The 25,814-nt window shown below is 43.3% G+C and overlaps 8 non-coding genes across 8 annotated transcripts; all 8 read right to left on the bottom strand.

The window, feature by feature from the left end:
- Positions 1–7,847: 7,847 nt before the first annotated feature.
- Positions 7,848–7,920, bottom strand: trnaf-gaa (transfer RNA phenylalanine (anticodon GAA)). Its single transcript has one exon. It is a non-coding gene; the product is annotated as a tRNA-Phe (tRNA).
- Positions 7,921–13,189: 5,269 nt separating this feature from the next.
- trnaq-cug (transfer RNA glutamine (anticodon CUG)) lies at positions 13,190–13,261 on the bottom strand. Its single transcript has one exon. It is a non-coding gene; the product is annotated as a tRNA-Gln (tRNA).
- A 301-nt stretch (positions 13,262–13,562) lies between these two features.
- Positions 13,563–13,635, bottom strand: trnaf-gaa (transfer RNA phenylalanine (anticodon GAA)). Its single transcript has one exon. It is a non-coding gene; the product is annotated as a tRNA-Phe (tRNA).
- Positions 13,636–13,741: 106 nt separating this feature from the next.
- trnai-aau (transfer RNA isoleucine (anticodon AAU)) lies at positions 13,742–13,815 on the bottom strand. The gene has a single exon. It is a non-coding gene; the product is annotated as a tRNA-Ile (tRNA).
- Positions 13,816–15,186: 1,371 nt separating this feature from the next.
- Positions 15,187–15,258, bottom strand: trnaq-uug (transfer RNA glutamine (anticodon UUG)). Its single transcript has one exon. It is a non-coding gene; the product is annotated as a tRNA-Gln (tRNA).
- A 135-nt stretch (positions 15,259–15,393) lies between these two features.
- trnaf-gaa (transfer RNA phenylalanine (anticodon GAA)) lies at positions 15,394–15,466 on the bottom strand. The gene has a single exon. It is a non-coding gene; the product is annotated as a tRNA-Phe (tRNA).
- A 9,719-nt stretch (positions 15,467–25,185) lies between these two features.
- Positions 25,186–25,259, bottom strand: trnai-aau (transfer RNA isoleucine (anticodon AAU)). Its single transcript has one exon. It is a non-coding gene; the product is annotated as a tRNA-Ile (tRNA).
- A 54-nt stretch (positions 25,260–25,313) lies between these two features.
- trnap-ugg (transfer RNA proline (anticodon UGG)) lies at positions 25,314–25,385 on the bottom strand. Its single transcript has one exon. It is a non-coding gene; the product is annotated as a tRNA-Pro (tRNA).
- Positions 25,386–25,814: the final 429 nt, after the last annotated feature.

The raw sequence follows: 25,814 nt of genomic DNA, 5'->3' as shown, positions 1-25,814 counted from the left end.
GCTGGACCCCCAGGATGTCCAATCAGACACCGTTTCACACTCTCCACACCCGGTGTGACTCCGGACCGCTTCGGTGCCTTAAAGCGCCCATGTGTCAGCTGAGGCTGATGTCGAGGCTGATAGTTGACCCGCTGTTTATCAACGTCAGGGAGAGCTGTCCACAGCTGGATGGCCTCTGTCACCTGCAGGTCGGTGAGGTAAGGAGCCTCACGAAGACCCACCAGGAAACCAGCCAGATCCTGGACCTTGTCCCACCCAGCGATGCCATCAGGTCCAATGACTGCTCCCTAGTAAATGCAGATTAGTGTTAATATACACTTTCAGTCAAAAGCTTTTGAACAGAAATATTTTTTTACATTTTTTAAAGAATTCTGCTCAACAAGCCTGCATTTATTTTATTCAAATACAACAAAAGCCATTATATTGTGAAATAATTTTACTATTTAAAATAAAAATGCTTTCTATTTGAATATAGTTTAAAGTGTAAGTTATTTCTGTGATGCACAGCTGTATTTTCAGCATCATTCCTCCAGTCTTCAGTGTCACATGATCTTCAGAAATCATTCAGATATCCTGATTTGTTGTTCTAGAAACCTTTTTTTATTGATATTATTATCAATATTTAGAACAGTTGTGTACATTTTGTTCAAGATTCTTTGATGAATAGAAGGATCCAAGATAAGAGTTTCTGTAATAAAAAGCTTTTTTAACATTATACACTATACCATCCAAAAGTGTGGAGTCAGAACATTTAAATTATTATATATTTAGTATTAAATTATAGAAATTAATACTTTTATTTAGCAAGGACGCATTAAATAGATGATAAAGACATTTATAATGTTACAATATATACTGAACTTTCTATTCATCAAAGAAACCTAAACAAAAAATCTCTAGGAGCTATTTTTAACCTAATAATAATAATAATAATAATATAGCACCCGGCACCCGGTTTTTTTTAGCAGCAAATTGGAATGATTTCTGAAGAATCATGTGCCCTGAGTAATGATGCTAAAATTCAGCATTGAAATCACAAGACTGAATTACTTTTTTAAATATATTCAAATGGATAGCAGTTATTTTAAATAGTAAAAATATTTCAAAATATTACTGCTTTTGTTGTATTTTGAATCAAATAAATGCAGGCTTAAAAAAAACACCTTGCTTGTAGTGTATTTGGAATAAAACGAGACTGAAACAAAATAAAGCGCTTAGAGTGTCTTACCTGAGCCTCGCCGGAGACACTGCTTCCAGTGTCAGATGGCTGTGACAGCACTGAAGAGGCAGGGGCGAGATGCTGTCCCTCTCCTCCAGATGATGTGGACGGCTCAGCCAGTAATGCTGGGGACTGAGGCAGAGGCAAAGATGAGGGGCTGTTTCTGAGATCACGGCAGGGGTCATCCTCATACAGCACTGGAACTGTGATGTCCTCCATGCTCTCTTGCTCAAACCCCTCATCTAGCAGGTCCTGATCATCAACCTCCTCCACCAGCCGGTCTTCCTCCTCTGGGTTCTGGAGCACTGGAGTCAGTGTTTTGCCAGTCTGGCTGTAAAGGTACTCGATTCCCAGCAATTCACCTACAATAATAAAATAATAAAAAAAGAAAAAAAGTGCTCTTAATAATTTATCAAGTACATTGGAGGCTAAATAGAGAACTTAATAGAATATTGCAAAAGAACAAATTAAATTTCTTACCTGTATATGCTCCAGGAGGGCGATAGCGCTCATCCCAGGGCTTCCTAAAGACTGTTCGGCTAAGCCGGTCCACAGCCTCTCTCATGGCACTGCCATATGTCCGAATGGAGGACGCCCGTTTTATGGCATCTTCCATTCGGTCATCATTCCAACGCATCAAGCCCTCAAGGAGATAGGCCTGAAAATGCGCATCGCTGGCACTGGTTCCTAAAAGTTAAATAATATTAAAAAATATATAAAAAAGGGTTTTATATGTCACATATGTACAATATATGTACTACACATAAGGTGCTCTGAAGTAACTTGTATACTACATTTAATAGAGTTGTGTAACTAAATTAAAAATGATTGTCACTTATTCCTGTATTACTAGTGACTTGTTAGTCAAGACAGCTTTGTCAATGCTAATGACATTAAAAAGTAATTGTAATGTAGAGTGTGACATTTATTAATGCGGCATTACTTTAAAGTGATGGAAGCAGTTACAGTGCTTATATTTTCTACAGAAAAATAATAATCCATATGCATGTAATACCTGGAATAAAACGGTTCAGGTGGAGGTGGAACGACTCCAAGGAGGTAGAGCCACGAGCACACCTGTAGCAGCACAGCTCCACGCTGCCTTTCTTCAGTGTCCCTGTCTTCATGTACAGCGGAAAGTCCTCTGGGTCTTGTATACACTGGACGTGCTTGCGCTGTTCCTTCCATATCTGCTGGATCCGTTCGTGGTCCAGCAGAGGAACTCCCAGGGTGTCCTTCCCATCCGCACTGTCAAACTGATCAATCAGTGACCCAATCAATCTGGCGGTCTCCTCCACCCCCCTGGTCCTCCTCCGGCAGTGCAGTGCCAACTCCCTCCGGGTAATGCGAGCACTGACCGCCTTTTCTGAGATGTGGCCAGTCTTCTTTGCCACCAGGTCACTCTCTTTTGCAGAGCGAAGAGCAGCCACATCCTCTGGATCCCACTGAAAGATGCACGTGGACAGACGTGCCATGAAGATCCCGTAGAGTGGATGAGCCTCTGTCGTGACACCTGCAGCAAATCGCCGCATGAAGTGCCAGATGTCGAGGCGCACTACAAGCTCATCCCACTCCGAAAACATGATCTTCACCCGCGATTGGCCATACTGACTGCAGCAGTCCCTGTCCACGTACATCACTTTTGGGGCTGCCTCTCCTGCCTCTCGGTAGCGTTTCATCAGACCAGCTGCCATGGAGTCCAGTCCATGTCCCTCGGCAGCTGTCAGCACAGAGACAAGGACCTGGCCGTGTTCATTTCCGACATTTGTGCACCAGGCAGCTGTTCCTGAAGCAGCACCGGCAAGTTTCTTTGTGACCTATTGGGAAAAATAAAAGATGTGCTCTTTATGTACGCACATCACACACATATCCATATCTGGCAAATTTCTGGATATAAACAGGGCTTTGATACCTTTTTTGTCGAATCCATCTTGAGAACACAGCCAAAGACAGATGTTAATTTGGCCTTGACCTCGTGCAGTCGCCCCAGAACATCCCTGGCATACACGGCTAACAGCCACTTAGGTTAAGGCAGGGCAGGTAAAAGTGGAGGATCAGCAAACACAGGAGGCTGCACAAGGGAGGACCTTGTGAATGGTTCACAGGCAGTCAGGTACTGCAAGACACGCTGTGTCCATGCCTCACTGTGCTGTTCCATCAGCTTCCTGTAAAGCTGAGTCACACTGTTGCCCAGTGTCCTCTCCCTCATCATCCTCAGCACCCGGTTGTCACATGAGTATCTAAGGAAACAACAGTATAATCATGCAAATGCTTTAGTTGGTAAAAAATAACCCATATAAAAGCACCTAATAATGAATGATTGTCATTATGAATTACCTGTATGTCAGCAAAGCTGGAAACTGACTGCGGTGGCCCATATCCAGCTGTCCTAGGATGTCCTCAGACCAGGCAGGATATTTCTTTTTGCAGCGTTTGCACTCCAGATACTCAGTGGCAAGGTCATACCACCCGTCGATGTCCAAGACCTTACACACGGTACGGTAAATTCCTGCCGCTGTTAGTCTGTGCTTACCACAGTCTGGGCGAACACAGACAAGAGGAAATAACCACATCTTCAGCGGCATCCATAAGAAAAGGGGCCGACAGAAGAAGAGGTCAGGTGAGGCAGGGGGCTGAGTGTTTATTAAAGGGGGCTGAGGAGGATACCACCAAAGTTTCAGCTGGGACACTAGTTCTGACTTGCCGGTTCGTGGGTTGGCCTTAAATAGTGTGTTCCGGATCCACTCATGCTGGAAAGGTGGAAGTTGATCTTTCCAGTGACTTGGAAGCTCAGCTGGTGGCTGGTGATGTGAAGGAGCTGGTGCCTTGGCAGTTTCCACTGATGGAGATGGACCAGCACAGTCCTCTGAGTGAATAGTAAAAAAAAAATCAATAAGGATGACTGTTGCATTTGATAGTAATATGCCATAAATGCAGCGCACAAACAGCCTGCAAAGCACAATTTTTGGACAAGTATTCATAATTATTATGTTATATTTAGGAACGAGAGTGAAGAAAGTGGTACTAGTGTTAAGGAAGCAAAGAACACAGCATACACTATATTAATTTAAGGAGAATGAGGATCAGATGGAATGGAGGAAGGAAAATGTGGTGTGATGAATTAAGTGTAAAGCAACGAAGCCCACGGACATGAAGCATACACACAGATAGAGTAAGGAAAAACTGTTCCTCTAATCATTAGAAAAATGAATCTCCACCATCCTGTCTGCTCAGGGAGAGCTGAAGAGTGTGTGAGAAGAGCAAGCGGTGTGAAAAAGTTATCTGGTGATTATCTAACAACGGGTAAGTTCGGAAATGCAAATAAATACACTGACACCTTGGAACATCCTTACGGTTTTGAAGAAGTGCACTCAAAGAAAGCATCCCGCTTGAGGCATGATATGATATAATTCTGTATTGTAAACAAAACATATTTTAAAATGTTGATTATTTTCCCCCAAGAAATAACGCTTCTCAGTGTGTTTTCACAAAACATTCTTGTAATATGTGCATTTGTGTAATATGCCACACCTGTATTTAGCTGTGCTTCACATTGTGATGCAGCAAATACCAGCTCCTCATCGTCATCTTCAGCAGTGGGAACGGACTTGCCTGGAGCACAAATGTTAAAACTATCATTGTGAACAATACACAGAGACAAACATATGTAAGATGGTGCTTACTTACCAGTAGCGAAAAGCTGCATGGGGGGCAAATGTTTGGCTGGGGGTTCTGCTGCTGGAGGAGGTAAGTGGACTGCAATAATGGATCTGGAAACGGCAAGTTGACAAGTTTGCCATAATGATAAATTAATATATGTAGAAATGCTGTAGGTAAAATTCTATATTCACACTCCTACTCACAGGGTTTAACTGGTGACGTGAGTTTTTTCGCCAGCTGTGAAGGCGACAAATTTTTGCCACGTGCCAACAGCGCTTTCACAGTTGCAGTCTTCTGTACACCAGTTTGGATAGCTGCAGGTGGAGGTGCAGTGGTTGCAGAAGCACTGGAGGTTGCAGCGTGAGGTGCAGGCTGACGTACGCTGGTGCCCACAGCAGAAGCCCGTCTTTTCAGGACATATGTCTTGAAAATGGCCATGTTGGTTTTGGGCCTGGCATCTGCCTTAACGAGGTACCTGATGAGGGCTTGAGCCTCCTTGCTCTGGTCCTCATAAACATTTTTCATGGACCGGCCCTGGAAGTCACCAAACTCCACCATCAAGCAGCCCTGGTCTCCAGTTGCCCGGGCTTCTCCCTGCATTTCCTGCTTCCTCTGATACTTCTCCACTTCTTCTGCCATCTCTCTAATTTGAGAAGAGTACTGTAGGAACAGTTGTTTATTTTCTGACAGGGGTGTTGTCTGCGCCGTCTCATTGGAAATGCTGAGCACCAAATACACGGCATACCCCAGAGAGTTTTCCAGGAGCCATCTAAATCTCTGGCCCTGGTAGTTCCCAAACTGAAGTTTGCAGTGAGCCAGTACTAAAAACTGGTCACTGGGGTCTCCACCGTTTGTGCTGACAAAAGTACTGGTCTCTGACAGCACCTCCTCCTTAGGTTTGGCCCTTCCAGACTCCACATTTTCAAGGCGCCTCGCCTCCGCCGAAGGTGCCATGAGGAGTCGGCTTGATGTTGCCGATTGCCGTTGAAAAAAAGGATATGCATACATTTTCTGAAATGAAAATCAGAAAAAGACTACTACCTTTTGCAATCTAAAAGACACCTGTATGTTAAGTGTGTAACAATAATTTAACAAGCTACGCATAAACTATATTACTGTGGTAATAAACATGGCCATGACATAAACTGTCCTGAAGATGAGTTTTCTACAAAGGACAGGAATCCCTGACATATAAAATATGTAACGTCAATATGAAGTCTGAAATTTCCTTTTATTTTCAATGCTGTCATCTTAAACCATGATTACACACACACCAGGCTACAAAATATTACATTAAATATATCATACTTCAAATGTTGTCATCTTACCCCAGGGTTACACCAGGTGCTTTTACCTCTTAAAATCTCAGCCATTTTTCTGTGTTTTTAACTTTCTGGTCTACCTAAATTAAAATGAGCACTATTCCCGCATACTTTGGCCCATATGGATACATTTGGCCTTTTTTTGTTTGTTTTTAGTTAAGACTCTCAATGTTTTTTTATAAAAAAAGTCATTATTATTACATTATTTTAGAAAATATAAATTATTTCTTGGTAAATGCAGTTTTCCATATCTCCACAACAATTTGGTAACGATTTTTACAATTAAAATGTGTGTGTGTTATTATGTGTTAATACCAAATATAAATGTAAATAGTTTAATCATTATTTTCATTCATAGGGCCCAGAAACCATGATTTCTTAGGCAATAAACACATCATTGTTGACAGTAGCATAGCTTAATTAGCTGACGGTCGATAAATTTAACTTATCTGATCATTTATCATGTGAAAAGTTACAGGTTCACAGGTACTGAAGAAAGCATGAACTGTACATGCTAGCTAGCTATACTGACACGATTCATTTTCCAAAAATACACACTGTATATGAACAAATAATGACCAGTTTTCAATGAATGAAGTAATAGCCTTACCTTTAACAAAGATGACAACAACGGCGATTGGTCAAAAGGAGGCCACAGGAGAGAAACGCGATTGATCAAAAGTAAGCCACGGAAGAGAAATGCGATTGTTCAAAAGTAAGCCACAGGCGAAACGCAATTGGTAAAAAGTAAGCCACAGGCGAAACGCGATTGGTCAAAAGTAAGCCACAGGCGAAACGCGATTGGTCAAAAGTAAGCCACAGGCGAAACGCGATTGGCTCATGTGGGCTTACTTTGTGCTTACTTTGGCTCAGTCGGTGGGAAGCAGTAGGCGCAAGCGAGAGGTAGCGGGATCGATGCCCGCATTCTCCAAGTTGGCTCCTGCCCTTTTACTCACACATCCCTAGATCAGTGGTTTTCAATCCTGTCCTGGAGGCATCCCTGCCCTGCACATTTCGCATTTCCCCTCATCTAACACACCTGTTTCAAATCATCAGCTCATTAGTAGAGACCGCGAGACCTTATTTGGGTGTGTCTAATAAGGGAGACAATAAAAATGTGCAGGGCAGGGGTGCCTCCAGGACAGGTTTGAGAACCACTGCCCTAAAGAAACAGACTGAGCATCGATGCAATGCGGCCACACTCTCTACGTTAGTTAATTTTTTTGGACTAAAAGGTGCCGAAAAGTATTTCAGACATTGTCCTGCGCAAACTAGGTCCCACCGAGATTTGAACTCAGATCACTGGATTCAGAGTTCAGAGTGCTAACCATTACACCATGGAACCTTAACTGGAGCAGCTGTTGCTCACAGGGCCACAAACACTGACACCATCGCCAAACCAGTGCTGTTTTATCTTTTCCTGCTGCAAGAAAGCACACAGGCTCCACCGAGATTCGATCTCAGATCACTGGATTCAAAGCCCAGAGTGCTGACAATTACACCATGGAACCGAAACTGCTTGGTTGGAGGCCAACTTGGAAACAGATAGCTCTCTGGCTGTGGGGAAGCAGTTATACAGAGAGGTTGGAACCCAGTGATTTTTGGTCAATGGCCCGCCTCAAAACAGGGAAAAGTGTGGGAGATGTTGCCAAAACCCGGGATTGAGCCAGGGACCTTTAGATCTTCAGTCTAACACTCTCCCAACTGAGCTATTTCGGCTACAACAAACCTCTGCTTAGCAAGCAGGGATTTCTGTGAGATCACCCTACTCTTTGTCGGAGCTGAAGAGCAGAGCAGAGATGAGCCCCCAGACAATAAAAAAAGCTGGCCTGTACGGGGATCGAACCCGCGACCTTGGCGTTATTAGCACCACGCACTAATCAGCTGAGCTAACCGGCCTGGCTTAGCCATTAGTGTCTGCCTGATTGGAAAAAACCTGCCATAATGTTTGTGAAAGCAATGAGACAATATAGCTTAACGTTTTAACCTGAACAAGGTCTAATCCGGGATTTGAACCCAGGACCTCTCGCTCCCAAATCGAGAATCATACCCCTAGACCAACGAGCCTTCTTGCCCAAAGACAAGAAAAAATAGCTATTTCAGCAACAACAAAAGAAGGAACATGAACTAACGTGGAAGCAATCAAAGTCCTCGAGACAGTGTGAAAGGCTAACGAATGCAAGTTGGCCTCTTAATTGACCTAAAAATGGGGCTGTATCTAACATGTAGAGGGATGTTAGGGAGGACAGCTGAAATGGTCAGATGTCACTTAGACCAGCGGGCCTCAATTCCAGTCCTCACGCCCCCTGCTCTTCACATTTTGTAAGTTTCTCGTATAGCTTCAGACATTTGTTCCATTCGAACGTAAGTGTCCTGAGAACTGGAAATCACATGACATCCCTCCGTGATTCAAGTTCAAAGCGTATGTATATGTTCAATTCATAGTGAGTAATACAGTGGTGTATCGAGGTAAATGATGTCACACTTCTCCATGTGTGAAGAAGTTGCGCAGCACAAATCCGTGAACCAATGTTCCAAAGTGAAGTATACTTTGACGGATTTCCCCTGCTCAGGGAGTGGGGAGCAATGAACAGTGTGTAGGGACCATGTCAATCACTAGGAGCTCACTTCTAATGAGCTGATTATCCGAATCAGGTGTGCTAACAAAGAGAGACATGCAAAACATGCAGACCTGGGGGGAGCGAGGACTAGAATTGAGAACCGCTTCCTTAGACTTTAAGTCAGTGTGAGCAAAAGAGGTGAGAAGTTGTCTGCATGATCCGAGTGTTCCAAGGTAGCCTACATAATACAAGAATCCATACACATGCATACTGGCGTAACAAGACCGAGTAGGTCCTTAAACACAAAAGCTTAATCTCTTTGTTAATTCGACAACATAATCTCGGCCAGTGCAAAGGAGCAAGCCCAGAGGAGGGACAGCCTCTTTGCATCAAACCCATCATTCCCAGCTATGCTCGTCATTCTTGAAAGGCTAGGGGAATTAGCTCAAATGGTAGAGCGCTCGCTTAGCATGCGAGAGGTAGCGGGATCGATGCCCGCATTATCCAAGTTGGCTCCTGCCCTTTTACTCACACATCCCTAAATCAGTGGTTTTCAATCCTGTCCTGGAGGCATCCCTGCCCTGCACATTTCGCATTTCCCCTCATCTAACACATCTGATTCAAATCATCAGCTCATTAGTAGAGACTGCAAGACCTGATTTGGGTGTGTCTAATAAGGGAGACATACAAAATGTTCAGGGCAGGGGTGCCTCCAGGTAAGGTTTGAAAACCATTGCCCTAAAGAGACCGACTGAGCGTTGACGCAATGCTGCCACACTCCCACGTTAGCTTTTTTTGGGCTCACAGCTGCCAAAAAGTATTTTAGACATGGTCCTGTGCAAATTGGTTGTAAAACAGTGCCATTTTACGCACAGTTCCCTAAAGCAGTGGTTTTCAAACCTGTCCTGGAGGCACCCCTGCCCTTCACATTTTGAATGTTTCCCTCATCTAACACACCTGTTTCAAATCATCAGCTCATTAGTAGAGACCGCGAGACCTTATTTGGGTGTGTCTAATGAGGGAGACAATAAAAATGTGCAGGGCAGGGGTGCCTCCAGGACAGGTTTGAGAACCACTGCCCTAAAGAGACAGACTGAGCATCGATGCAATGCGGCCACACTCTCTACGTTAGTTTAATTTTTTTGGACTAAAAGGTGCCGAAAAGTAGTGATGGCAAAATCGAGGCCTCGTGAACCAATGAAACAGTTGGACCAAATGTGCCATATTGTTTCGAGGCTTCGAATCAATCCGACACCCGTCTCAACGGTGACACCTAGTGGTCACTTGCAGGTGTTGATCTGAAACAACCTTGACGAGCCATTAAAAAAATGTGTTGTTTTTTTATTATTATAATGTTCTAATATGTGAAGCTTGTAACCTATAGGCTCCTCACTGTGCATAATGTTATTTTGGTCATGAAAAATGAATATTAATAAAAGAAATCAAGCCACAATGTCTCACTTTTTTAGAGATTTTTATTCAAAAATATTAATTTATCTGCTGTGGAAGGACTTAGCCTACTTCTTTTTTTACAGATAATTTCTCCAGCCTTTGAAAAAATTCTCTCACAAGGGACACTTGTTGCTGGCATACAAAGATATTTTTTTGCAAGGACATACAAATGAGGAAAGATTACTGCTCTCTCTTTCCAGTAAGTTAGTGGATCATGAGTTCTGGGCAAATACGCATCGTTGATGTATTTTTTCACTTCCACTGTGGCATCAGCTGTAGCATTGAGTATCATCTTGGTTTGATGGATGCGAGTATCAAAAAGTTCCCATAAACTGTCCTGTGTTTCTACTGGTGTTGATGTTGATGGTGATGGTGATGGTGATGATGATGATGATGATGATGATGATGATGATGATGATGGGTGTGATGTTGACATTTCTGGGTCTGAATAAAAATGAAAACAGCAATTAGTAACAAATCCTAAACTGACGGCATATATGAAGGATATATTATATTACATGATTCAGATTACATAACATAACACAGACTGAAACTGCTCACCAGGATTTGTGTTTGAACGCATCAGTGAAGCACACTCCAGTGTGATATGCTTTTCAGCTTCCTGGGCTTTGGCAGCATTTCCAAATGCCACATTTTTGAACCTTGGGTCCAGCAGTGTAGCCAGTGCCAAGGCTCTAAAACTCTCATAACCTCCACATCTGGAGTGCAGACCTTCTTGCAGATGTGAGCCTATGAGCCAAAACAGGAGAAACACATATTTATAATAATGACAATAATATGACAGTTATGGCCAATCACATGGGTAGTATGCTCATTGTGGCCTACCTAATTGAACAGTTGATTCCTGCGTTGCATTTCCTTTTTTCTGTGCAAGCTTGTGCTGCAACATCCTGTACAGTGGTATAAGCTTTGAAGCAGACACTCTCTTTTCCTCTGACATCTCTGTTGTTGCGAGTTTGAATGGTTGCAGTATTGACAATGATTGTTCAATAATGTCATAATCAATACTTGTCAGGGGAGCAGTATCATTGTTTAAGTTGGAAAGTGCAGCAGCCACTGGTTCACGTTGGTCATACAAGCGCTGTAGCATGTCAAATGTGCTGTTCCATCTCGTGTCAACCTCCTGTATCAGTTTCAGAGTTGGTCTTCCCATCAAGCTCTGCATCTCCACAAGCTTGTCCTTTGCTTTGCAGCTGGATCTGAACAACCCCACTATCTTTCTGGCCTTCTGGCGTATTTCATTGATGACTGGGGTTTGATCTAGTGCCTTTTTCACAATCAAATTTAAAGTATGAGCAAAACATGGGACATGGCGAAGGTGGAGTAGCTGGGCACTTAGGATCATGTTAGATGCATTGTCAGTCACCATGCACTGAACTTTGGAGGTTATTCCCAACTCAGCCATTAGCAAGGCTTTAGCCTCCATGAGATGCTGGGCTGTGTGGGTTTGGTAAAACCTCCTTACACCCAGTACAACAGTTGCCATTTTTGCCTCTGGTGTTATGTAATGGCAAGTCACACCAAGATATCCATCCATATTAATGGAGGACCACATGTCAGCTGTAAGGCTAACAAATTCGGCCTTTTGTAGGTCCTACATTGTCTTCTCCTTGGCTTTGTTGTACTTTTCGCTGACCATTATTTTAAGCACCTTCCGGGATGGGAGGACATAGCTTGGATCAAGCTTGTTCACAAATGCCCTGAATCCCTCATCGTCCACGATGGTGAAGGGCTGCAGATCCTTCACCACCATGTTTATAAGAGCCTCATCCAATTCCCTCTGTCTGACTTTTAAAAGAGAAGACAAAACATACTTTCAGACAAATACATTGGAAAAATACAGCTTCAATTAGTGCACATCTATTAAAAGTATAGCCTACTGGTTCATTATTTGGAAACCTTCCAGTATTTATAATCAGTGCTTTATATAACTTATAAACTTTATAAACAGTGTCCCAAAAGGTTGTAATTATATTTCAATTATAATTATATCCCAAACAATGCATACCTTGCTTAGATGGCCCAGCAGTGTCAGTAGCAGGCCTAGGTACAGGGGGAATGCCATCCTCTGCACCCTGCAAAATGGCAGGATGAGTGCTCCTCAAATGGCACATCATGGATGATGTATTGTTGCAGTAGGCTAGCTGCCGATCACAATACACACATCTCACTTTATTTGGGGTTTCTAAATGGAAATGCTCCCACACCACAGATGTACGGCATCTCTTCTGGGGAGCTTCCATTTTATCTATCTATCCAAATCTATCTATCTATATATGAATCGATCTATGTATCTAGATATGTATCTATAATCTATGTATCTATATATGTATCTATCTATAATATATGTATTTATATATGTATCTATAATCTATCTATATATGTATCTATCTATAATATATGTATTTATATATGTATCTGTAATCTATCTATATATGTATCTATCTATTAATCTAGCTGTCTATATATATTTATATCTATGTATCTATTAATGTGTCACTATATGTATACTCTGTCTGTCTCTAGCCTCTCAGTCAATGTGTTGTGTAAATTTAAATGTAAGTCTAAATTGCCTATAACTAATCAAATCGCACTATGTCACTATATCACCAAAAATCCGCTATCTCAAAGTCAAACTCCTCTCACAAAAACCCACGAGGTCAAAATGCGTTTATTTCACTTTTATACAGATGTGCTATTGTGTGGTCTGTTCCCGACCGTTCCAATCAAACGCTGATTCAGCGGACCACACCTGATGAAACAATTAGTGAAACACTTCGAGGCTTCGTTTGGTCATAGTCACGTGACATGGGTGTTTCGAATCACGCTTCGGATCAGTGTTTCGACACATCTGCGCTTCGGGATCTCGCAAAGCTTCGGAACGACTGTTTCGCTTCAGCCATCCTTACCGAAAAGTATTTCAGACATTGTCTTGCGCAAACTGGTGGCAAAATAGGTCCCACCGAGATTTGAACTCGGATGACTGGATTCAGAGTCCAGAGTGCTAACCATTACACCATGGAACCTTAACTGGTGCAGCTGTTGCTCACAGGGCCACAAACACTGGCACCATCGCCAAACTAGTGCTGTTTTAGCTTTTCCTGCGGCAAGAAAGCACACAGGCTCCACCGAGATTCGAACTCAGATCGGTGGATTCAAAGCCCAGAGTGCTGACCATTACACCATGGAACCGAAACTGCTTAGCTGGAGGCCAACTTGGAAACCGATAGCTCTCTGGCTGTGGGGAAGCAGTAATACAGAGAGGTTGGAACCCAGTGATTTTTGGTCAATGGCCCGCCTCAAAAAAGGGAAAAGTGTGGGAGATGTTGCCGAAACCCGGGATCAAACCAGGGACCTTTAGATCTTCAGTCTAACGCTCTCCCAACTGAGCTATTTCGACTACAACAAACCTCTGCTTACCAAGCAGGCATTTCAGTGAGATCACCCTACTCTTTGTCAGAGCTGAAGAGCAGAGCAGAGATGAGCCCCCAGACAATAAAAACAGCTGGCTAGTATGGGGATCGAACCCGCGACCTTGGCGTTATTAGCACCAAGCTCTAACCAGCTGAGCTAACCGGCCTGGCTTAGCCATCAGTGTCTGCCTGATTGAAACAAAACTGCCATAATGTTTGTGAATCCAATGAGACAATAAAGCTTAACGTTTCAACCCGAATCAGGTGTGCTAACAAAGAGAGACATGCAAACCATGCAGACCTGGGGGGAGCGAGGACTAGAATTGAGAACCGCTTCCTTAGACTTTAAGTCAGTGTGAGCAAAAGAGGTGAGAAGTTGTCTGCATGACCCGAGTGTTCCAAGGTAGCCTACATAATACAAGAATCCATACACATGCATACTGGCGTAAAAAGACCGAGAAGGTCCTTAAACACAAAAGCTTAATCTCTTTGTTAATTCGACAACATAATCTCGGCCAGTGCAAAGGAGCAAGCCCAGAGGAGGGATAGCCTCTTTGCATCAAACCCGTCATTCCCAGCTATGCTCGTCATTCTTGAAAGGCCAGGGAAATTAGCTGAAATGGTAGAGCGCTCGCTTAGCATTCGAGAGGTAGCGGGATTGATGCCTGCATTCTCCAAGTTGGCTCCTGCCCTTTTACTCACACATCCCTAGATCAGTGGTTTTCAATCCTGTCCTGGAGGCATCCCTGCCCTGCACATTTCGCATTTCCCCTCATCTAACACACCTGTTTCAAATCATCAGCTCATTAGTAGAGACTGCAATACCTGATTTGGGTGTGTCTAATAAGGGAGACATACAAAATGTTCAGGGCAGGGGTGCCTCCAGGAAAGGTTTGAAAACCATTGCCCTAAAGAGACCGACTGAGCGTTGACGCAATGCTGCCACACTCCCACGTTAGCTTTTTTTGGGCTCACAGCTGCCAAAAAGTATTTCAGACATGGTCCTGTGCAAATGGGTTGCAAAACAGTGCCATTTTACGCACAGTTCCCTAAAGCATTGGTTTTCAATCCTGTCCTGGAGGCACCCCTGCCCTTCACATTTTGAATGTTTCCCTCATCTAACACACCTGTTTCAAATCATCAGCTCATTAGTAGAGACCGCGAGACCTTATTTGGGTGTTTCTAATAAGGGAGACAATAAAAATGTGCAGGGCAGGGGTGCCTCCAGGACAGGTTTGATAACCACTGCCCTAAAGAGACAGACTGAGCATCGATGCAATGCGGCCACACTCTCTATGTTAGTTCATTTTTTTGGACTAAAAGGTGCCGAAAAGTATTTCAGACATTGTCCTGCGCAAACTGGTGGCAAAATAGGTCCCACAGAGATTTGAACTCGGATCACTGGATTCAGAGTCCAGAGTGCTAACCATTACACCATGGAACCTTACCTGGTGCAGCTGTTGCTCACAGGGCCACAAACACTGGCACCATCGCCAAACTAGTGCTGTTTTATCTTTTCCTGCGGCAAGAAAGCACACAGGCTCCACCGAGATTCGAACTCAGATCGCTGGATTCAAAGCCCAGAGTGCTGACCATTACACCATGGAACCGAAACTGCTTGGTAGGAGGCCAACTTGGAAACAGATAGCTCTCTGGCTGTGGGGAAGCAGTTATACAGAGAGGTTGGAACCCAGTGATTTTTGGTCAATGGCCCGCCTCAAAAAAGGGAAAAGTGTGGGAGATGTTGCCGAAACCCGGGATCAAACCAGGGACCTTTAGATCTTCAGTCTAACACGCTCCCAACTGAGCTATTTCGGCTACAACAAACCTCTGCTTAGCAAGCAGGGATTTCAGTGAGATCACCCTACTCTTTGTCGGAGCTGAAGAGCAGAGCAGAGATGAGCCCCCAGACAATAAAAACAGCTGGCCAGTACGGGGATCAAAACCGCGACCTTGGGATTATTAGCACCACACACTAATCAGCTGAGCTAACCGGCCTGGCTTAGCCATTAGTGTCTGCCTGATTGAAAAAAACCTGCCATTATGTTTGTGAATGCAATGAGACAATAAAGCTTCACGTTTCAACCCGACTCAGGTGTGCTAACAAAGAGAGACATGCAAAACATGCAGACCTGGGGGGAGCGAGGACTAGAATTGAGAACCGCTTCCTTAGACTTTAAGTCAGTGTGAGCAAAAGAGGTGAGAAGTTGTCTGCATGATCCGAGTGTTCCAAGGTAGCCTACATAATACAAGAATCCATACACATGCATACCGGCGTAACAAGACCGAGAAGGTCCTTAAACACAAAAGCTTAATCTCTTTGTTAATTTGACAACATAATCTCGGCCAGTGCAAAGGAGCAAGCCCAGAGGAGGGACAGCCTCTTTGCATCAAACCTGTCATTCCCAGCTATGCTCGTCATTCTTGAAAGGCCATGGGAATTAGCTCAAATGGTAGAGTGCTCGCTTAGCATGAGGAAGGGGTCCAATCTTTGAGCCCCGCACGCAAGCGAAAAAGACGCAGAACACGTGAAAACGCTGAAGGATTTCCCCTGCGGCAATACTCGGGGTATATGTTTCTTCGTTTTGAAGAGTTGTTATTACATGTGAAGCAATTCTACCCTCCGCGGCCCGGATTCGAACCCGTGCTCTCTCAGATGAGCCATGACGTCATATGTCCACGACGTGTATTGTTAAGCGTGCAATAAACCGAGACTTTTATTTTGTGTGTGGATATGATTTGATTGATATGATTTAGCAGATTTTTTTTATCTGATCAAAAAAATGTTCTTTTAAAATGAATACAAACACATACACACAATATAAAAAGAACAATATAAAAGAGTGGGCCCAAGTAATATATACAAAATGTTTTATTAAAATGAACACACACATACATACACACAATATAAAAAGGACAATATGATAAGAGTGGGCCCATATAATATAAACAATATATATATACACAGGAAAGATAATATGTACTACTTATATAAAAAAATATGAAAAGAGTGGGCCCATATAATATAAACAATATATATATATATATATACAGGAAAGATATTATGTACTACTTATATTAAAAAAAAATATATGAAAAGAGTGGGCCCACATAATATATACAAAATATACACAGGAAATAAATTATTTACTATGGAGGCGGAGTTTGTCATTTATTTTGCCTGCCGCTGTTCTGCCAACCAATCATCTAAAGTTTTTCCATTAGAGGAGCGTGAGCAAAATGTGGCATTCCCATATTGGCTATGACCAAACTCTTTAGTTTTGGGCTGCCCACATTCGCTGCACTTGTTAAAAGTTACCCCTCGCACATACTTCCTCTTATGGACTCCGCTTTCCGTCTCCAGGGCCCGCCGGCGCCTGTTCCTCTCGGTGTAACGGGACACAGAAGCAGCAGGCGCTGGAGCAGGCGCTGGAGCAGGCGGAGCTGGGCCTGGACCGGATGTCAAAGCACCAGAAGATGAAATCACCATCGACACAGTCATGTCTGGGTTAAGGACTAGTGTGCCTAACAGTGACCCAGGTGCTGAAATGGTCGCAGAATTGGAGCCTGTCCTTCTCGATTTGGCGGAAGGATAAATTGATGTTTTGGGCCTGATGTTGATGGCACGTCATCCAATTTTTCCCTCGGCAGAGGAAGCTGCGTATCAGCCACATCAATTGGGTCAGATGGAGTCAGTCCCTGGGCGAGGACACTCATTTCCTGATTCTTCTGCTGCCGTTGAAACCTGAAAGTAAATTACTTGTAAAATATATATATATATATGTGTGTGTGTGTGTGTGTGTGTGTGTGTGTGTGTGTGTGTGTGTGTGTGTACAGAAGTATTCAGTTCCCTGGAACCAAATAATGTGCCTTGCTTACCACTGAATGAGTGTCCTCTGGTTCAGCTCAAACAGCTGGATCATTGTTTCATCCATCAGCCTTCGACTGTTAAGCACCAGGTCTCGGATGTGGTGGTAATCTGAAAGGATTTTAGACCACCTGGGGGTGCAAACTCCAGCCTTCTTGGTCGGTGACTTGTGTAAAGCACACAGCTTCATACAAATGGCCTCAACCAAGCGGCTGGTGCTGGGCCACTGTGCTGGACCCCCAGGATGTCCAATCAGACACCGTTTCACACTCTCCACACCCGGTGTGACTCCGGACCGCTTCGGTGCCTTAAAGCGCCCATGTGTCAGCTGAGGCTGATGTCGAGGCTGATAGTTGACCCGCTGTTTATCAACGTCAGGGAGAGCTGTCCACAGCTGGATGGCCTCTGTCACCTGCAGGTCGGTGAGGTAAGGAGCCTCACGAAGACCCACCAGGAAACCAGCCAGATCCTGGACCTTGTCCCACCCAGCGATGCCATCAGGTCCAATGACTGCTCCCTAGTAAATGCAGATTAGTGTTAATATACACTTTCAGTCAAAAGCTTTTGAACAGAAATATTTTTTTACATTTTTTAAAGAATTCTGCTCAACAAGCCTGCATTTATTTTATTCAAATACAACAAAAGCCATTATATTGTGAAATAATTTTACTATTTAAAATAAAAATGCTTTCTATTTGAATATAGTTTAAAGTGTAAGTTATTTCTGTGATGCACAGCTGTATTTTCAGCATCATTCCTCCAGTCTTCAGTGTCACATGATCTTCAGAAATCATTCAGATATCCTGATTTGTTGTTCTAGAAACCTTTTTTTATTGATATTATTATCAATATTTAGAACAGTTGTGTACATTTTGTTCAAGATTCTTTGATGAATAGAAGGATCCAAGATAAGAGTTTCTGTAATAAAAAGCTTTTTTAACATTATACACTATACCATCCAAAAGTGTGGAGTCAGAACATTTAAATTATTATATATTTAGTATTAAATTATAGAAATTAATACTTTTATTTAGCAAGGACGCATTAAATAGATGATAAAGACATTTATAATGTTACAATATATACTGAACTTTCTATTCATCAAAGAAACCTAAACAAAAAATCTCTAGGAGCTATTTTTAACCTAATAATAATAATAATAATAATATAGCACCCGGCACCCGGTTTTTTTTAGCAGCAAATTGGAATGATTTCTGAAGAATCATGTGCCCTGAGTAATGATGCTAAAATTCAGCATTGAAATCACAAGACTGAATTACTTTTTTAAATATATTCAAATGGATAGCAGTTATTTTAAATAGTAAAAATATTTCAAAATATTACTGCTTTTGTTGTATTTTGAATCAAATAAATGCAGGCTTAAAAAAAACACCTTGCTTGTAGTGTATTTGGAATAAAACGAGACTGAAACAAAATAAAGCGCTTAGAGTGTCTTACCTGAGCCTCGCCGGAGACACTGCTTCCAGTGTCAGATGGCTGTGACAGCACTGAAGAGGCAGGGGCGAGATGCTGTCCCTCTCCTCCAGATGATGTGGACGGCTCAGCCAGTAATGCTGGGGACTGAGGCAGAGGCAAAGATGAGGGGCTGTTTCTGAGATCACGGCAGGGGTCATCCTCATACAGCACTGGAACTGTGATGTCCTCCATGCTCTCTTGCTCAAACCCCTCATCTAGCAGGTCCTGATCATCAACCTCCTCCACCAGCCGGTCTTCCTCCTCTGGGTTCTGGAGCACTGGAGTCAGTGTTTTGCCAGTCTGGCTGTAAAGGTACTCGATTCCCAGCAATTCACCTACAATAATAAAATAATAAAAAAAGAAAAAAAGTGCTCTTAATAATTTATCAAGTACATTGGAGGCTAAATAGAGAACTTAATAGAATATTGCAAAAGAACAAATTAAATTTCTTACCTGTATATGCTCCAGGAGGGCGATAGCGCTCATCCCAGGGCTTCCTAAAGACTGTTCGGCTAAGCCGGTCCACAGCCTCTCTCATGGCACTGCCATATGTCCGAATGGAGGACGCCCGTTTTATGGCATCTTCCATTCGGTCATCATTCCAACGCATCAAGCCCTCAAGGAGATAGGCCTGAAAATGCGCATCGCTGGCACTGGTTCCTAAAAGTTAAATAATATTAAAAAATATATAAAAAAGGGTTTTATATGTCACATATGTACAATATATGTACTACACATAAGGTGCTCTGAAGTAACTTGTATACTACATTTAATAGAGTTGTGTAACTAAATTAAAAATGATTGTCACTTATTCCTGTATTACTAGTGACTTGTTAGTCAAGACAGCTTTGTCAATGCTAATGACATTAAAAAGTAATTGTAATGTAGAGTGTGACATTTATTAATGCGGCATTACTTTAAAGTGATGGAAGCAGTTACAGTGCTTATATTTTCTACAGAAAAATAATAATCTATATGCATGTAATACTTGGAATAAAACGGTTCAGGTGGAGGTGGAACGACTCCAAGGAGGTAGAGCCACGAGCACACCTGTAGCAGCACAGCTCCACGCTGCCTTTCTTCAGTGTCCCTGTCTTCATGAACAGCGGAAAGTCCTCTGGGTCTTGTATACACTGGACGTGCTTGCGCTGTTCCTTCCATATCTGCTGGATCCGTTCGTGGTCCAGCAGAGGAACTCCCAGGGTGTCCTTCCCATCCGCACTGTCAAACTGATCAATCAGTGACCCAATCAATCTGGCGGTCTCCTCCACCCCCCTGGTCCTCCTCCGGCAGTGCAGTGCCAACTCCCTCCGGGTAATGCGAGCACTGACCGCCTTTTCTGAGATGTGGCCAGTCTTCTTTGCCGCCAGGTCACTCTCTTTTGCAGAGCGAAGAGCAGCCACATCCTCTGGATCCCACTGAAAGATGCACGTGGACAGACGTGCCATGAAGATCCCGTAGAGTGGATGAGCCTCTGTCGTGACACCTGCAGCAAATCGCCGCATGAAGTGCCAGATGTCGAGGCGCACTACAAGCTCATCCCACTCCGAAAACATGATCTTCACCCGCGATTGGCCATACTGACTGCAGCAGTCCCTGTCCACGTACATCACTTTTGGGGCTGCCTCTCCTGCCTCTCGGTAGCGTTTCATCAGACCAGCTGCCATGGAGTCCAGTCCATGTCCCTCGGCAGCTGTCAGCACAGAGACAAGGACCTGGCCGTGTTCATTTCCGACATTTGTGCACCAGGCAGCTGTTCCTGAAGCAGCACCGGCAAGTTTCTTTGTGACCTATTGGGAAAAATAAAAGATGTGCTCTTTATGTATGCACATCACACACATATCCATATCTGGCAAATTTCTGGATATAAACAGGGCTTTGATACCTTTTTTGTCGAATCCATCTTGAGAACACAGCCAAAGACAGATGTTAATTTGGCCTTGACCTCGTGCAGTCGCCCCAGAACATCCCTGGCATACACGGCTAACAGCCACTTAGGTTTAGGCAGGGCAGGTAAAAGTGGAGGATCAGCAAACACAGGAGGCTGCACAAGGGAGGACCTTGTGAATGGTTCGCAGGCAGTCAGGTACTGCAAGACACGCTGTGTCCATGCCTCACTGTGCTGTTCCATCAGCTTCCTGTAAAGCTGAGTCACACTGTTGCCCAGTGTCCTCTCCCTCATCATCCTCAGCACCCGGTTGTCACATGAGTATCTAAGGAAACAACAGTATAATCATGCAAATGCTTTAGTTGGTAAAAAATAACCCATATAAAAGCACCTAATAATGAATGATTGTCATTATGAATTACCTCTATGTCAGCAAAGCTGGAAACTGACTGCGGTGGCCCATATCCAGCTGTCCTAGGATGTCCTCAGACCAGGCAGGATATTTCTTTTTGCAGCGTTTGCACTCCAGATACTCAGTGGCAAGGTCATACCACCCGTCGATGTCCAAGACCTTACGCATGGTACGGTAAATTCCTGCCGCTGTTAGTCTGTGCTTACCACAGTCTGGGCGAACACAGACAAGAGGAAATAACCACATCTTCAGCGGCATCCATAAGAAAAGGGGCCGACAGAAGAAGAGGTCAGGTGAGGCAGGGGGCTGAGTGTTTATTAAAGGGGGCTGAGGAGGATACCACCAAAGTTTCAGCTGGGACACTAGTTCTGACTTGCCGGTTCGTGGGTTGGCCTTAAATAGTGTGTTCCGGATCCACTCATGCTGGAAAGGTGGAAGTTGATCTTTCCAGTGACTTGGAAGCTCAGCTGGTGGCTGGTGATGTGAAGGAGCTGGTGCCTTGGCAGTTTCCACTGATGGAGATGGACCAGCACAGTCCTCTGAGTGAATAGTAAAAAAGAATCAATAAGGATGACAGTTGCATTTGATAGTAATATGCCATAAATGCAGCGCACAAACAGCCTGCAAAGCACAATTTTTGGACAAGTATTCATAATTATTATGTTATATTTAGGAACGAGAGTGAAGAAAGTGGTACTAGTGTTAAGGAAGCAAAGAACACAGCATACACTATATTAATTTAAGGAGAATGAGGATCAGATGGAATGGAGGAAGGAAAATGTGGTGTGATGAATTAAGTGTAAAGCAACGAAGCCCACGGACATGAAGCATACACACAGATAGAGTAAGGAAAAACTGTTCCTCTAATCATTAGAACAATGAATCTCCACCATCCTGTCTGCTCAGGGAGAGCTGAAGAGTGTGTGAGAAGAGCAAGCGGTGTGAAAAAGTTATCTGGTGATTATCTAACAACGGGTAAGTTCGGAAACGCAAATAAATACACTGACACCTTGGGTTACGGTTTTGAAGAAGTGCACTCAAAGAAAGCATCCCGCTTGAGGCATGATATGATATAATTCTGTATTGTAAACAAAACATATTTTAAAATGTTGATTATTTTCCCCCAAGAAATAACGCTTCTCAGTGTGTTTTCACAAAACATTCTTGTAATATGTGCATTTGTGTCATATGCCACACCTGTATTTAGCTGTGCTTCACATTGTGATGCAGCAAATACCAGCTCCTCATCGTCATCTTCAGCAGTGGGAACGGACTTGCCTGGAGCACAAATGTTAAAACTATCATTGTGAACAATACACAGAGACAAACATATGTAAGATGGTGCTTACTTACCAGTAGCGAAAAGCTGCATGGGGGGCAAATGTTTGGCTGGGGGTTCTGCTGCTGGAGGAGGTAAAGTGCACTGCAATAATGGATCTGGAAACGGCAAGTTGACAAGTTTGCCATAATGATAAATTAATATATGTAGAATTGCTGTAGGTAAAATTCTATATTCACACTCCTACTCACAGGCTTTAACTGGTGACGTGAGTTTTTTCGCCAGCTGTGAAGGCGACAAATTTTTGCCACGTGCCAACAGCGCTTTCACATTTGCGGTCTTCTGTACACCAGTTTGGATAGCTGCAGGTGGAGGTGCAGTGGTTGCAGAAACACTGGAGGTTGCAGCGTGAGGTGCAGGCTGACGTACGCTGGTGCCCACAGCAGAAGCCCGTCTTTTCAGGACATATGTCTTGAAAATGGCCATGTTGGTTTTGGGCCTGGCATCTGCCTTAACGAGGTACCTGATGAGGGCTTGAGCCTCCTTGCTCTGGTCCTCATAAACATCTTTCATGGACCGGCCCTGGAAGTCACCAAACTCCACCATCAAGCAGCCCTTGTCTCCAGTTGCCCGGGCTTCTGCCTGCATTTCCTGCTTCCTCTGATACTTCTCCACTTCTTCTGCCATCTCTCTAATTTGAGAAGTTTACTGTAGGAACAGTTGTTTATTTTCTGACAGGGGTGTTGTCTGCGCCGTCTCATTGGAAATGCTGAGCACCAAATACACGGCATACCCCAGAGAGTTTTCCAGGAGCCATCTAAATCTCTGGCCCTGGTACTTCCCAAACTGAAGTTTGCAGCGAGCCAGTACTAAAAACTGGTCACTGGGGTCTCCACCGTTTGTGCTGACAAAAGTACTGGCCTCTGACAGCACCTCCTCCTTAGGTTTGGCCCTTCCAGACTCCACATTTTCAAGGCGCCTCGCCTCCACCGAAGGTGCCATGAGGAGTCAGCTTGATGTTGCAGATTGCCGTTGAAAAGAGGGATATGCATACATTTTCTGAAATGAAAATCAGAAAAAGACTACTACCTTTTGCAATCTAAAAGACACCTGTATGTTAAGTGTGTAACAATAATTTAACAAGCTACACATAAACTATATTACTGTGGTAATAAACATGGCCATTACATAAATTGTCCTGAAGATGAGTTTTCTACAAAGGACAGGAATCCCTGACATATAAAATATGTAACGTCAATATGAAGTCTGAAATTTCCTTTTATTTTCAATGCTGTCATCTTAAACCATGATTACACACACACCAGGCTACAAAATATTACATTAAACATATCATACTTCAAATGTTGTCATCTTACCCCAGGGTTACACCAGGTGCTTTTACCTCTTAAAATCTCAGCCATTTTTCTGTGTTTTTAACTTTCTGGTCTACCTAAATTAAAATGAGCACTATTCCCACATACTTTGGCCCATATGGATACATTTGGCCTTTTTTTTGTTTGTTTTTAGTTAAGACTCTCAATGTTTTTTTATAAAAAAAGTCATTATTATTACATTATTTTAGAAAATATCAATTATTTCTTGGTAAATGCAGTTTTCCATATCTCCACAACAATTTGGTAACGATTTTTACAATTAAAATGTGTGTGTGTTATTATGTGTTAATACCAAATATAAATGTAAATGGTTTAATCATTATTTTCATTCATAGGGCCCAGAAACCATGATTTCTTAGACCATAAACACATCATTGTTGACAGTAGCATAGCTTAATTAGCTGACAGTCGATAAATTTAACTTATCTGATCATTTATCATGTGAAAAGTTACAGGTTCACAGGTACTGAAGAAAGCATGAACTGTACATGCTAGCTAGCTATACTGACACGATTCATTTTCCAAAAATACACACTGTATATGAACAAATAATGACCAGTTTTCAATGAATGAAGTAATAGCCTTACCTTTAACAAAGATGACAACAACGGCGATTGGTCAAAAGGAGGCCACAGGAGAGAAACGCGATTAATCAAAAGTAAGCCACGGAAGAGAAACGCGATTGTTCAAAAGTAAGCCACAGGCGAAACGCGATTGGTCAAAAGTAAGCCACAGGCGATACGCGATTGGTCAAAAGTAAGCCACAGGCGAAACGCGATTGGCTCATGTGGGCTTACTTTGTGCTTACTTTGGCTCAGTCGGTGGGAAGCAGTGGGCGCAAGCGAGAGGTAGCGGGATCGATGCCTGCATTCTCCAAGTTGGCTCCTGCCCTTTTACTCACACATCCCTAGATCAGTGGTTTTCAATCCTGTCTTGGAGGCATCCCTGCCCTGCACATTTCGCATTTCCCCTCATCTAACACACCGGTTTCAAATCATCAGCTCATTAGTAGAGACTGCAAGACCTGATTTGGGTGTGTCTAATGAGGGAGACATACAAAATGTTCAGGGCAGGGGTGCCTCCAGGTAAGGTTTGAAAACCATTGCCCTAAAGAGACCGACTGAGCGTTGACGCAATGCTGCCACACTCCCACGTTAGCTTTTTTTGGGCTCACAGCTGCCCCCAGACAACAAAAACAGCCCCCAGACAACAAAAAAAGCTGGCCAGTACGGGGATCGAACCCACGACCTTGGCGTTATTAGCACAACGCTCTAACCAGCTGAGCTAACCTGCCATAATGTTTGTGAATGCAATGAGACACTAAAGCTTCACGTTTTAACCTAAACTAGGGCTCATCCGGGATTTGAACCCAGGACCTCTCGCACCCAAAGCGAGAATCATACCCCTAGACCAACGAGCCTTCTTGCCCAAAGCCAGGAAAAAAGAGCTATTTCAGCATCAACAAAAGAAGGAACATGCAATCAAAGTCCTCGAGACAGTGTGAAAGGCTAACGAATGCAAGTTGGCCTCTTAATTGACCTAAAAATGGGGCTGTATCTAACATGTAGAGGGATGTTAGGGAGGACAGCTGAAACGGTCAGATGTCACTTAGACCAGCGGGTCTCAATTCCAGTCCTCGCACCCCCTGCTCTTCACATTTTGTAAGTTTCTCGTATAGCTTCAGACATTTGTTCCATTGGAGCGTAAGTGCCCTGAGAACTGGACATCACATGATATCCCTCCGTGATTCAAGTTCAAAGCGTATATATACGTTCAATTTATAGTGAGTAATACAGTGGTGTATCGAGGTATACAGAGGTAAATGATGTCAAACTTCTCCATGTGTGAA

Source organism: Carassius carassius, chromosome 8, assembly GCF_963082965.1.
Source record: "Carassius carassius chromosome 8, fCarCar2.1, whole genome shotgun sequence".
Classification (NCBI taxonomy): domain Eukaryota; kingdom Metazoa; phylum Chordata; class Actinopteri; order Cypriniformes; family Cyprinidae; genus Carassius; species Carassius carassius.
Note: the sequence above shows the minus strand (reverse complement) of the source record. Positions and strands in the feature narration are given on the sequence as shown.